The sequence below is a fragment of the Centruroides vittatus genome, unplaced genomic scaffold, assembly GCF_030686945.1.
Source record: "Centruroides vittatus isolate TY-2023 unplaced genomic scaffold, ASM3068694v2 contig_301, whole genome shotgun sequence".
NCBI lineage: Eukaryota > Metazoa > Arthropoda > Arachnida > Scorpiones > Buthidae > Centruroides > Centruroides vittatus.
In genome coordinates, this window is record NW_027121927.1 from 2,779,513 (window position 1) to 2,793,690 (window position 14,178).

Sequence of the window (14,178 nt, forward strand, 5' to 3'; positions counted from 1 at the left end):
TAAGTGTTTAGTCTCTAGTGAATCATCACAACCTTGACATCACAGGCATGTATGGAGAGTACTAGCTGCCCATGCATTGTTTTCTATCCACTAGTCTGCATTCACCAAGCAAACAAAACTGTGGGTGTGATAAAAATTATTTAAAGTGATATTCTATTATCTAATCAGAAGTAACGATCTAACGAGCCTATGTTATTTTTATGCTTTAATTACATTCCAACAGACAGTATAAGCTATTGAATTTGTAGAAATATTAGTTACTCTTTTTGAATTTCTTGAAATCTGCACTCTTTTCAATTCTTCAATTTCTATTGGGTTGTTCGGAAAGTTCGTAGCGATTTTTAAGAGAAATAAAAGAAATTGTTTTAATACTAAAAATATACTTTTATTCCATTATGTATGCGCCATTGTTTTTAATGACGTGTTGCCATCTATGGGGCAGCTTCATGATACCCTCTTCGTAGAACTTTCCAGTTTTTTCCGCGAAAAACTGATCCACGTGGTTTTTGCAAGCTTCCAAAGTATCAAAGTTTTTATCATGAAGGGAATTTTGTAGAGAACGGAACAAATGGTAGTCCGACGGGGCAAGGTCGGGTGAGTAAGGGGGGTGGGGTAAAACATCCCAGCCTAGTTCCAATAATTTTTGGCGTGTTCGTAAAGACGTGTGAGGTCTGGCATTATCTTGGTGAAACACAATGCCTTTTCTATTGGCCAGTTCCGGACGTTTTTCTTTAATTGCCATGTTCAGCTTATCCAATTGGGAACAATACTTATCAGAATCAATTGTTTGATTCTGTGGAAGCAGCTCATAGTACAGGATTCCTTTCCAATCCCACCAGACAGTGAGCATGACCTTCTTTGGATGAAGACCGGCCTTTGGAGTTTTTAATGGTGATTCATTTTTCTTACCCCACGATCGTTTTCGGCTGATGTTGTTATAAATGATCCACTTTTCATCACCTGTCACTAAACGCTTCAGAAAAGGGTCATTTTCATTTCGTCTTTCAAGAGAATCACAAATGGAGATGCGATCCAGTAAGTTTTTTTCCGTTAAGTCGTGAGGTATCCAAATGTCATAACGATTCACGTATCCGAGCTTCTTTAGATGTTGAAATACAGTACTGTTTGATGACTTCACTATGTCTGCAATCTCTCGAGTTGTGTAATGAGGGTTTTCATCCAATAATGCTTTGATTTGGTCCTCTTCAATAACAGGAGGTCTTCCTGAGCGAGGAGCATCTTCAAGGCTGAAATTACCCGTTTTAAATTTTGCAAACCACTTTCGAACAGTTGATTCTGATACAGCACTCCCACCATAAACATCACATATCTTTTTTGCTGTTTGTACAGCATTTTTGCGTTTACGAAAAAAGAAAAGAAACAAGTGTCGATAATGCACGTTGTTCGCATCCATTTTTGCAATGAGCCAAATTAAACGCTATTTGAATAATCTTAACGGTTTTTTTGTAACGGACGCGTCTCAAGGTCATTTATCGTAATATTCATTGGTTTGTACAATTCTAATCATTTTTGCGTCAATCGGTGTCTCAACTGTCGGCTATCAAAAATCGCTACGAACTTTCCGAACAATCCAATACTTTCTCATAGAAAGTAGTCTTCCATACTTTGCAAGTGAATTTCTAGTATGGAAAGAAAAAACAAACAGGATGGCCTTCCAAGTTGACAAAGAAGTAGAAATCAGCAATTATCTGGAAAATATCAACATCAGGAATATCATTTGATTAAGTAGCACAAATGTTTACAAATCCACTCTTTTCCAGATGGTAAAATCATCATCTAGTGCAGTGTTTCTCAAACTTTTTGGACCGCGACCCCCCTTTCTGCACTTAAAATTTCAAAGGACCCCGAAGAATGAGTATGTGTCGAAAAACATCCTGGAGGGAGGGGGTTAGGCTCGTATTTAAATATTTATATTGTTATTATTATTTATATGTGCAATTTATTAAGTAAAAATTATTTTATATACTTTTTTATTTCTATTATTTCTAAACATGAATCCATAGTAAATTTATAAAATACTAGCTGACCCAGCCACACGTTGTTGTGGCTCAAAATGTATCTATTATAAATGTATAACACATCCCCCGTGGGGGAAATTTCAAAAAATCCCTTCTTAGTGTACATTCTCTTGACGTACCTTATTAAAATGCAATCAACAACGCATCTAAAATAATATAATAAAAGCCAAGTTCTTCACAGTAAGCCTTAATCCTGTCCATCTCCCCTAAGTAGGGGGAATTTCGACATGTATATTATATAAAAACACGTGCGTATTCGAATGCAACATTGTCAAAATTTCAAAGGAATCGGTAGGAACAAACAAACGTTATATTTTATTTATATAGATAGGTAGAAAATGATCTGCTTTAGTCCATTTTCACAGAAAAGCATAATGCCTCACAGAAAAGCAAACTTAGGTCATCCGAAGTTAGCGCCATCTGTTGGACATAAAAGTCTTAATCCATATATAAATATATTTTTGAAAGGGGGAAATGGTGATCTTCACATATGCCACAAACCTTCGCGGGAGTGTATTAAACATCTTCCCAAAGTTTCATGGCAATCGGATAAATAGTGTGGTAATGCATGAAGGACAGACACACAGACAGACATACATTCGTTTTTATATATATATAGATTTGAAAAAAATTGATCTGCATCAATTTTTCAGCGACCTCCCCCCAAATATTTTTTACGACCCCCCACTTCGAGAATCACTGATCTAGTGTATAAAATAAAGGCATACCAACATCTAAAACAACAATGCTAACAAAAAAGACTGATATTTTATCTTCAGCCCTTATCATGGACTTCAAAATGGTTTTTTGAAATTATTTGGGTTGATGAGAAAAAGTTTAATTTGGATGGTTGGCAATTTTATTGGCTCAATCTTAGGAGAGAGGAGTCTTTATTTGCCAAATGTCAGCAAGGAGGGGATCAGTCATCATCTGGGCAGGTTTTTGATTGCCTGAAAATGTTCATAAATGGCCAAAATGAATGCAGTAGGGCATCAAACCCGCAAGGATGTAAATCTGCCATTTGGAGTTAAAATTGGTGCAATTGCCAGAATGGACCACCGAAATAATGTACCAGTCCTTAATGCAAACTCCACTTATCAGTGATTACTGGATAATGGTGTTCAGATCATGGATTTGCTTCTCTGTTCCCTGATTTTAAACCCCATAGATTTTCTTTGGGGTCTTAATAGCTAGGAATATTTATGAAGGATGAAAACAATATCCCAGTATTAAACTCAAAGCTGCATTTGTAAGTGCCCATGGAAAAAATCTATCTATAAGTTGCTTAACTTTTCTGGCAACATTTAAAACTGTGTGGGGGGTGCCATCTGTTATATTTGATTATTAAAAACTTTATTTTTAATTATTATAAAATGGCAAAAAGCTTAATTTTCAGGGTAGGGACGGGTTTTATAAAAAATTTGTAAATGCTAATAATGAGTAAAATCATTAAATTTGCCCGTACTGGAGATACACATGACCCCTTTATCTTCCTACCCCCTCAACCTTTAACCAAGAAAATTTAATAGCATTAATTCCCTAATGAACTTCTGCCAAATTTTTCAGAAAATGTTGACAAGAAGTACAGGAGTTAAGTTTCAAAGACAGTGAACAAAATTGTGTCCCCTACATACACATGCAGACACTAACATCCATCCATACATACTGAAAAACCCCAAATTTTTTTTGCATTCCTTAATGTTTCAAGGTCACAAGTCCAAAAGCATAAAAATGGGGAGGTCATTTTTTGCTGGATTGCCATACTTTCCCTCTATTATATACATTCTCGGTACATTCTAGCAGATAGGGGATGAAACCAGGACTTCTCAAAGGTATTGCCTGGGGTGAAAATGAAGAAGAAAGGTATTTTAGAGGAAAATGATGAAAGTGAAATTATAAAGAAGGATAGGATAGGGGATGAAACGGAAGGCCCATGCGTGCTTCCATTGCTTTTATTTGAAACAATTTTAAAATACATATACAATAATTTGATAGGCAACTAATGCAACAGAAGTGCCCTGAGATAGGGGCATGCAAAGATAACATATTTACAAAACCCCATTGCAGCTTGCAATGGGGGAGACCAACAATGCCCTTGCAGATGGCAAATAACAGAGTACAACTAATAAAAGACAATTGATCTGTAATGGAGCACCCTTACTGTAGGGCACATGAACAGATAATATAAAACATTGCAACTGGGAGAACTGACAAAGCCCATTAGTGGGAAAAACAAGAAATTTGTGTAAATAATTACAATTTTTATTACCTATGGAATAGAAATTGAACACTACATTAATACAATTAAGTTTTTTCATTTGCTAACATTTTTCCTCTTACATTATCAACATTGAGATTTTTCAGTTTCCCTTTCAATGGCCACTAATTAACAAACAATTCCAAATTTTGCACAAGATAATTCCAAAGTTGATTTTTAATAAATTTCAGGATTGAAAAGCTACTTGAGCATATGAGAGAGTTTATCATACATTTATATGCTAAGCCAATTTTGTGATAGCACCTGATAAAAAATTACAGTGCATTAATATTCTTAAGAATAATGGTCAATTATTTGTAAAAATTGTCATTTTTAAATTTGTATGGCATTTTTGAGTTCATTATCATTATTTATATGCAACAGACAAAGATGAAAACATATTTGTTATATTTTCAAGTCAATCAATGAAAAATGTTTTTGTCGTCTTCTGTTAATATTATTCTTGAAATTTTTATATAAAAGGTATTTCTAACAGGTTTCTGAAATTATGCTTTTATATCATTCCAGCACAGTGATAGTTGGCATTGACCTCTCTAGTATTTGTCAGATTGATGGGAAGTGTAGTCCTAGATCTTAGTTTGATCTGTATCTTAATTATCAGATAGCCCTTCATAGTTATTTTAATTTTATGATGTGTCCTTAATCACTCCTACAGTGCCAGCTCTGTATTTTTAGAGATCAAGTGCAAAAGATAAATACTGGTGTCTTCTATGAATTTGAAGATGTCAACATTGGATTGAATGTTGACATCTTCAAATTACTTAGCAAGTGATTGAACATTGAATAAATGTGGGGCACACATGAATACATCCATGATCTGCTCTCTGATAAAAATTTTAAAGATCACATACTGTATTGTAACATATCATGTGACACAAAAAAAGAGGGGTTACAGAAAATTGGGGTTCTAATCAAGTACCAGGCCTGGACTTAACGGGAAAGCAAAATGCAATCCAAAATAACACTTATGTAAGCAAAAATCCACAATAATATTTATTAGATTGAACAGTAATATATATAAATAATCAACAATGATTATAAACACAAAGTTAGTAATAAATAATGTTTCAAATATTCAAAATGAGTAAAGATCGATTATGTACAAGCAAAATAAAAAAAAAGAATACACCCTTACAAATTGATCGCTTTATTATAAGAATGCCAGAAAATTTGCTTCAAGGAAGGTCACTTTCAAGAGTACAGTGTTGAGTTGTCTTTTATCTGTTACAAGTATAATTCTGCCCTATTTGCATACTTAAGCATTATGGGATCAGTCACTTACATAAATAAATATTCATTGGTCTTAATTTTGAATTAGTATATTTTGGGGTTTCTTGGGAATTTTCATCCTAAAACAAAAAAAGTCCCTGAAAAGAAAATAACTAAAAATAACACCAAAACATAAAATAACGATCAGACTTCGATTCCTCACACCATTATTCATTATTATATGCACTAAGCAAAGGAAAAGAAATGCAGACCTGTATTTTTTTTTTTTTGTTATATATGTTACTGGCCAAACCCGATTTCAGGCCGAACTGATTTAGAATTATTATTCAAGTATATTAATGGTTAAAATAAAATTAAAAGGCAATCAATTAGATGAACAATATTTATTCAAACATAGTCTACTTAATTATAAAAAACGGGGTTAATGTTACCCTAGATATCGAAGGTGGCGGCTCGTCTCAGATTCCAGCAATCAGAAGACGGAACAGTGGGAACGCACATTCTAACCTAACCTAACCTATTCTAATAATTATTGTAATTTATTAGAATAGGTTAGGTTAGGTTAGAACGTGCGTCCCCACTGTTCCCTGTCTTCTGATTGCTGGAATCGGAGACAAGCCGCCACGTTCAATACCTCGGGTAACATTAACCAAAAACGGTATTGATTAGAAGTGACACAACACTTGTACAAAACTATAAAATAAGTACTGATTAGCTTATTTTTATCAGTTTGTATTTTTTTTATTAAGCCATGCACTTTTAAAGGTAATTAACTTTTGAAAATATTTTCAAAAATTCAAACAAAATAATAAAAATAACTTTTAGAGTCAAACTAAAATTAAAAATGAACTTATTTGTGCTTCTTAGTGTAACATATAAAATATTTTATCTTTTATTTATTTTTACAGAGTGTACTGTGGCATTTCGAATTACGCAAAATAATTTTTTCCTACACTGGCACCTATTTATAGTACATAAATCAGTTTGGCCTGAAATCGGGTTTGGCTGGTAACATATACAATATCTTTATATTCTATACTGTTTGGCAAATTAATAATCAATAAAGCATAGTTTATACATACAAACACACAAGGCGTTTATGATGTATTTACATACATACATTTTTTTATAAAAAAATTACTGCCATTAATGCATATGGTAACTAAATGTACAGAAAAGTTTTTACTGAGCAACTGCCAGAACAGAGTACTGGTGTTTGGCTGGAAAATGATCTATGCTATGTGACATACATGTGTATACATACATAGACTATTAATTAAATTTTGAAGGTGGACTACTAATGCTTTATTTGATGTGATATATGTGCAATTGTTTTACAATGTTTCATCATAATGTTTCATCAATGTTCTCCTGAGTGAAATGCACTTAACCCAGCAAGAGTTCTACTGATGGAAGTACTCCTGAAAGTTATCAGTGGAGAGCTATTGCAAACTTTGGGAAATTGCTTTCCAATCTCAGAAGTGAATGAAAAGTGTTGCCAATTGACTTCTGGCTGAAGTCAATTGGAGCCAAGTCTGACAAATATCCATTATCAATATTTATTTTCAAGCCACAAACTTTTTCATCAACAAAGAATGTGATGATGCATTGCTGTGATACAGTATCCAAGACTTCTCACCATAGTTTTGACTGCTTTTTCTGAATAACATTGCAGAGACATTTCAGAACTTCCAGATAGAATGCTTGGTTCACTATGTGATCTTCAGGCAGTGTAACTAGGGCGGTGCCCAGGCACGGCATAGACCTTGGGGGGTGCAGAAATGACCTGGACCAAGTTTTGGGGCATAGTTACAGATGCTCGCACCGGGTGCATAAAAGGCTAGCTACGGCGCTGTCTGCAGGCATGAAATCTGAATGGACAGTTCCATGAACATCAAAGAAAGAAATGAACGACGACTTCACTTTTAAGATGGAGAGCCACAGCTTCTGCCAAAGGGAGGCTGCTGTGTGCCACACACTCAATTGTAATTTTGTCTCAAGAGTCATATTGGTCATTTCAAATGAATAAACATGGGAGCTTTTCTCCCATGGTTACCCATTCCAAAATTGTTCATTTTCAGATTGTCAAGGTTCACAAATCACTTGTGACTTGTCAACATTGTTCCTTTTGTTTCTGTGTTGTGTCTCAACAGTTTAGCATAGTTATAGCGACCCAAATGTATATAATATAGAATTTTTAAGAAACCTAATAAACTGGAATCACTGTATATTATATAACGAAATAAAGTTATGCATTATTGGTGATAACTTTACATGTGAAATGTAACATTGAATACATTTGTATTAAAAGTGGTTCAAGTCAATTTCAATTTGTGACGAATAAATTACTTCAATTTTAGTTTTTATTATTGAAACTTAACCATTAAAAAATGTAAGTCTGATGATTGTAAATAAAACAGGCCGTTTCAAAATTATTCAGAAATTTACTTCATAAAAGAAAAAACTTGTAAAACGTTTTTTAAATTTAAGTACATTTTAAAAAAGTTTAAAAGATTGAAAGATGATTTTGTCAATTTTATTTTGTATATACACACACACAAAAAAAGAAAATAAATTCTTTAAAATTATTTATTGATGTACAGTACTTATGCCAAAATTCGTTTATTTTTTTTAAATAATTTATTGTTATGTATTACAATAAACCTAAAAGTTTGAATAAACTAGGAAATATTTTCAAAACCATCGCATCTTAAATGGCTTTACGACTATGACCTCACATAAAATATCTATTTTGATATTCAAAATAGAAGAGAGATCAATTTCATATACATGCACTCTATAATCTTTATTATTATTGTCATTTAATAACAAAATTATCAGAAAAAGTTGTTAAAATTTTCAGTATTTAACAGATGCATCTATCTTAGTTCTTAGAGAATATTTCAGTAATACTTATTATCTACGCTAATTTAGCCATTTGAACCAGCAACGATTAAGCTAAAATGTAACGTTTAAATTCGTTTTGCTTGCATTTATCTTTATTTATTAAAAAACAAAGGAGTAAATAGATTGACCTTGATTGGTTTCAAACAAGTTTCGTCATAAGACAAGAAAATCAAATATACTGTATATATATATACACACACCTATCATTTCCATAAATTACATTTACCTCTGCGTAACGTTTTATCTATGGGTCTGACATTGAGATAACTGACGTTATTTTTAGATTTACAATGAGAAATTTACGTATAGTTGTTGATATTTAAAATGTGCATATAGAAAACATGTTATTTTTTGGGAAAATTGGGAAAGTTTTAATCTTGGTTACGGAATATTAGCTTAAAAATAACTTATTATTATGTAATTTTATAAAGTAGAATAGTTGGCTCTACTATGCGAATTTAGTTTCGGCTTGGGTGAGCTCCAAAACTTGGAAATCACTGATGACGTGTAAAGTCAACAAAACATTCTAAAAGTTAACACACCAATCGGAGATTATCTGAACAAATTCTCAACATACAATTTAAACCTAGTCCATTGTGTTGAATTATTATTAAAACATTACTATTCTTTTTGACTAAGAGCGCTTAAAAACAAAGAGAAAAAATAATAAAAATAAAATAGAATTAATAGTTAGTTAGATGAGAGACCAGATATGGAAACATTAGGGAAAGGAGGCCCTGATTTATTATATACGAACTTTCAGTTTGCACCGGAAGTTACGTTATTTTAATTCAAACATGTTCCTTCAGGAGTTAGATGACCGGTACGACTCTATTGCTAGCAGGAAAATATAATGATGGAAATGATGTACAGGGGCAAGACACTATTAATTTGAGATGGACAGCATATATTTTAAATTAAATTAAAAATTGCAACCCGGAATTGCGACGATGTCACAATAAATAATTGCTCGTTTGAATAAAAGAAAATACTATACTTGATTTGGGCAATATCAAAAGCATTTTGTAAAATAAATTATAAAAAAGTTAGATGATAAAAAATGAAAAAATAATCTACAGCTAACTTTTTTATTACAATTATTATTTTATAAACTTAAAAAAAATTATTACTATAAACAACCACTGAAACTTCCGTGGACGTCGCTAGCGACCAACGAAATGTATGTGTGTTGACGTCACTTCCTCCGTAAACATCCTTTCTATTAATACAGATGTAGTATCGATGCCTGTGGGTAATTGTTCGACTATTAAAAGTTGCAGGACTGGATATACGAAAGTTGAATCATAATACAGACGGACTAGACGAATGTAAGACGTATTTAAGCGTCAGTTAATCGATCGAAACAAAGCAGAAAAGGTAAGATTGTTTCGGTAAGTCAATTTATTCCATATTAACGTAGCAAAAATGTTACGTCGTTTGAATTTACTCTCAATTTTTTAAAATTAAAATACTTGAAAATAAATTTTTAAAATAACAGAACTTTTCGGTGTTTTGTGTACACAAAGCTGTCCTTGTTCGTTTCATTTCTTTGGATATTTGCCAATTTCCCAGCATTGATATTTATGTACTGTACTTCGAATGAAATTCGTTTTTCTAGTCATTTATCATTCACGAAACAGATATAAATCTTACTTGGAAACGTTAAGCTAAATTCGTTTTTTTTTTCGCTAAATTCGCTAAAAAAGCTAAATTTATATTTTATGCATATGAACGTGATGTTTATTTATAAATCGTGAGCTAATTTTACATGCTGGGTGACATCAACTGAAGGATTTGATAGTTTTCGATAGGAAAGTTTTTAATTGTGAAATTAGATTTATAAATCAAAATAATTTTGGTTTCTAAAACAGAATCGATAATCAAGTTTAGGACTGAAAAGTTTTTGTTATGATTCAGTGGCGTGCCGTGACATTTGATGATAGGGAAGCTGTGTTTCTGTAAGAAGCCGACTTACAGAGGCAATCAATTAATTGCGCGGCAGGGCCCGTTCGTATTCGTTTGTTTGTTGAAAATTTATATTTTATAAAATACAAGGGAAAGTCATTAGAAGGTGGAATCGGCGCTTCCGTCGCTTCCAATGACGGCACGCCACTGTTATGATTACAATTAATTGCATATATCAATTTCGAAATGTTTGAATAAGATTTCGTTTGTACGAATGTATACGTACAGTTAAACTGGTTAATTACTTAGAGTTTTAGGTATCTTTGTCAAAATATTGACTTTTATCAATGGTTCCGTATCAGTTTTATCTGTTTTGGTGTTTGTTTATGCGTACCAATGACCTACATAAATGTGGATGTAAATAAATTGTGACTTTTATTGTTTGTTTATTATGCTATGTCGTATACACATATACTATATATATTAATTCAGTATATGGAAAAATAATTGTGTGATAGAATTAATCACTTTAATCTCTAACGTTGTTAATCTGTATTTAACAGACCTTCAGGAGAAAAAAACAAAACGATGTGATGGTTGCATTTAAAACATTAGAATAAATAATTTAAATGTTAGTACCGGACCTTATAAGTTACGAAAATACTATATATAAACTCAAAAACAAAAAGAATAATAATTTAAAAATAAGATACAGTGGTGACTCGTACTTCGAATTTAATTCATTCCTGGAGGTCGTTCGAAGTCTGAAATACTTTTTCTCATTAAAAATAACGGAAAGTGAATTAATTTATTCCCAGACCCTGAACATTGGCACTGAATGTGGACTTTGGCATCTTAACATAGATATGTGACTTAATTATGACAGTTGTGAAATTTAACGTATTATAGATAGTGTAAGATTTTATACTTTGTTTAGAATCGTACTTTAAACTTTTATTTCGCATTTTGTTTGAATAATATCAAGTTGTAATGTCTTTGGGTAAAAACCAGGTATATTATTATGCTTTGAGTTTCAAAAAGGATATAACACTGTATAAACCAGTAAAAAAAAATTGTAATGTGTACGAGAAAGATGCTCCTAAACTTTAAACATGTCAAATGTGGTTTAAAAAAATTTTTGTTTGGAAAATTTTGAATTAAATGATAAAAACATAGAAGATGCCCAAAAGCTATTGACAAAGAAAAATTGCAGAAAGAAATTGTTAAAAATTGACAAATAACACAGAATACAGTATATATAACCAAATATACCAAAAATAAAATGAAAAAAGCACCAAAAACATACAACCATAACATGAAAGTGAGAGATGACTGTCACCTAATGGATTGCATTTATGCTTCAAGTGCATTTTTTCACTGAGCACAGTTTGAACTTTGAAGCATCGTTTGAACTCTGAGGCAAATTTTTGTTGAATTTTATGTTTTGAACTCTGAAGTGTTTGAAGTTAGTCATTCAAAGGGTATGAGGCACTATTGTAGATATATGCATAAAAATTGTACTAACATTTAAATTATAATATTAAGTAATGCTTCTAGTCCACGACTTTAATTTAGATTGAAGTAGTTAGCCTAATAAATAGGGTTGTTACAACCCTACTTATTAGGCTAACTAATTCAATCTAAACATTTAAATTGCTTATTATGGATTGTTTTTAAAATTTTTCATTCTATTCAAATGCAAATCTCACTCATTTTGTAAGTTTATCCTGAAGAAAGTGATAGAATTTTTGCTAAATTATCTATTTACTGATTTGGAAATGTAGAATTGGGCTTTTAATTTTGTTTTTGTTACAGTTTTTTCATACATATACTTTTTTATTTCTGCCATTTTCATCTCTTTCTTAGCACACTTTCTCTCATCTCATGTTCATAATCTTTTGTTCCTTCAAATGCTCATCCATTTGTTCAACTAGGGTTGGTTTTCCATTTCATTTTCTTTCCACTCTTTCTAAGTAACTCTCTAGTGATTCCTTTTCATTCAATGGCCAAACCAGTGTAAAGCAGACTTGCTCATCTTTTGTACTGCATTCTCTCTCACATCACATTTTTCCATGATATTCTCATTCTTCATCTTCCTTTCACACACTCATTTCTCAAATGTCTGATTTCATAAATAGTGATACATCTTCTGTCTTATCCATGTCTCCGTGTATTTCAGCATGAGAACCACAATACTTCTGTATATTGTCATTCTGACCTTTCTTGACATTTGTTCCTTGTAAATTTGCTTGTAACACCTACAACTCTAGCATTTGCTCTTCTTTCAATCCATACTACCGTTTTTCTGAAGCATGCTTTCCAGATACAAAAACTCATTCACTTGTTCTAACATTTAGATGTTTGTCATTTAAGTGAATTGTACATTCTATTTACACTTTCTGATACCAAAACATGTTTGTCTTGTTGACATTGCATGCTTCATTCCTTCTTTAACATAATATTCTGTAGTTCTGTTTCATTCTCCACTAATAGCACTATGTCATTTGCATACATCAATTGGCACTCTTTCATTCTCAATTCTCAGGTTCTCTAGCTCTCGTCATACATGCATCAATGTACTGTACACATTGAAGAACAATGAAATATGACATTCCTGCCTTACACCCTTCTCAATAGTCAATATTGAACCATTTAAATATTTGCCATTTCTCTGCACATATGCTTTGCTTGTGAGATAGCAAGAGATTATTTTTATAATACATTTACTGTAGTTTGATAAAATTTCCAGGACAATAATTGTAAAATTAATACACAATTAAGACTATACAAATGAGTCTTTCAATGTCCTTTCTTACATCTCAGAAAAATAAGTCTTACGGTGGAGTTGACCTTTTTATTATAGGCTGCTCATCTGGCTATAAAAATAAAAAATATACATTTCATAAAATGTATATTATATTTTTTATTTGTGCCATCACTAGAAGGCAAGTTTTTTAATATTTTGCATAGTGAGCAGCCTCTAATAAAAGGTTGACTCTGCTGCAAGACTGTTATTTACCTAAGGTATGAGAAAGGACATTGGAAGACCCATTTTCATAGTCTTAATTATGTATTAATTTTACTGTAGTTATTTACATTATTTTTCTATTTTGTTTTCTTTATTTTGAGTTTTGTGGTTAAGTTATATTAACTTCAGCTACTATATTCACTGCTATCTCAACACTTCCTGGCTAGTATTTCATTTGAATGAATGGTATTGCATCCCATTAATTTAGGATTTAAATATGATTAATATTTTGAATAATATACTATACTTTTATAATCAGATATTAGGAGAAACATTAGTTAGGAAACATTTTATTTTTGTAAGAATGTTCAACATGTAAATTAGCATTGTATAAAAGACCATTGTCAAATTTATATAGCAAGCTAGACTGTTTCTGCTTGTCAGTATAACTGTGGAATTGCAAGCTATTAACAAGAATAAGTTATTGGTTGATTTGGTGCTGCTTAAAGGTTTTTCTTTTGCTGGATTTTTCCTAATCAAGTTAATTGTTTGAGATTTTGAATAATTGTACTAGATTAGTAATCAGTTTCATTGTTGTAAATACTGAATTTGAAATTTGTACTATTTAAGTTTTATACAGACTATGGTTGAAATTATAACTTTTGTTTTTTAGTCAGAAATCCAGTAATGGCATTTATAATTTAATAGTCTGTTTTTGATATTTTATGAACACTAACGCAAGAGTTGTTTCTTTGAAATTTTCGACACTGCAACTTTTGGCACCTGAACATAGATTAGAGTGAACCTCTGAGGTTGAATATTCTATCAGGCCAAGTGAGCTGAATGTTAGG

The 14,178-nt window shown here is 31.8% G+C and overlaps 1 protein-coding gene and 1 long non-coding RNA gene across 3 annotated transcripts in view; both read left to right on the forward strand.

Annotated features, from left to right (window-relative positions):
- Positions 1-14,178, forward strand: part of LOC136972783 (uncharacterized) — a 240,388-nt gene that overhangs the window by 182,047 nt on the left and 44,163 nt on the right. The gene's annotated exons all lie outside the window — the stretch shown is intronic.
- Positions 9,643-14,178, forward strand: part of LOC136972768 (T-complex protein 11-like protein 1) — a 48,699-nt gene continuing 44,163 nt past the window's right edge. Inside the window, exon 1 of one of the 2 annotated variants that reach the window (XM_067267406.1) lies at positions 9,643-9,845. The gene's annotated coding sequence lies outside the window, so the exon portion shown is untranslated. The remainder of the gene's footprint in view (positions 9,846-14,178) is intronic. The other variant, XM_067267405.1, reaches the window with a different exon arrangement.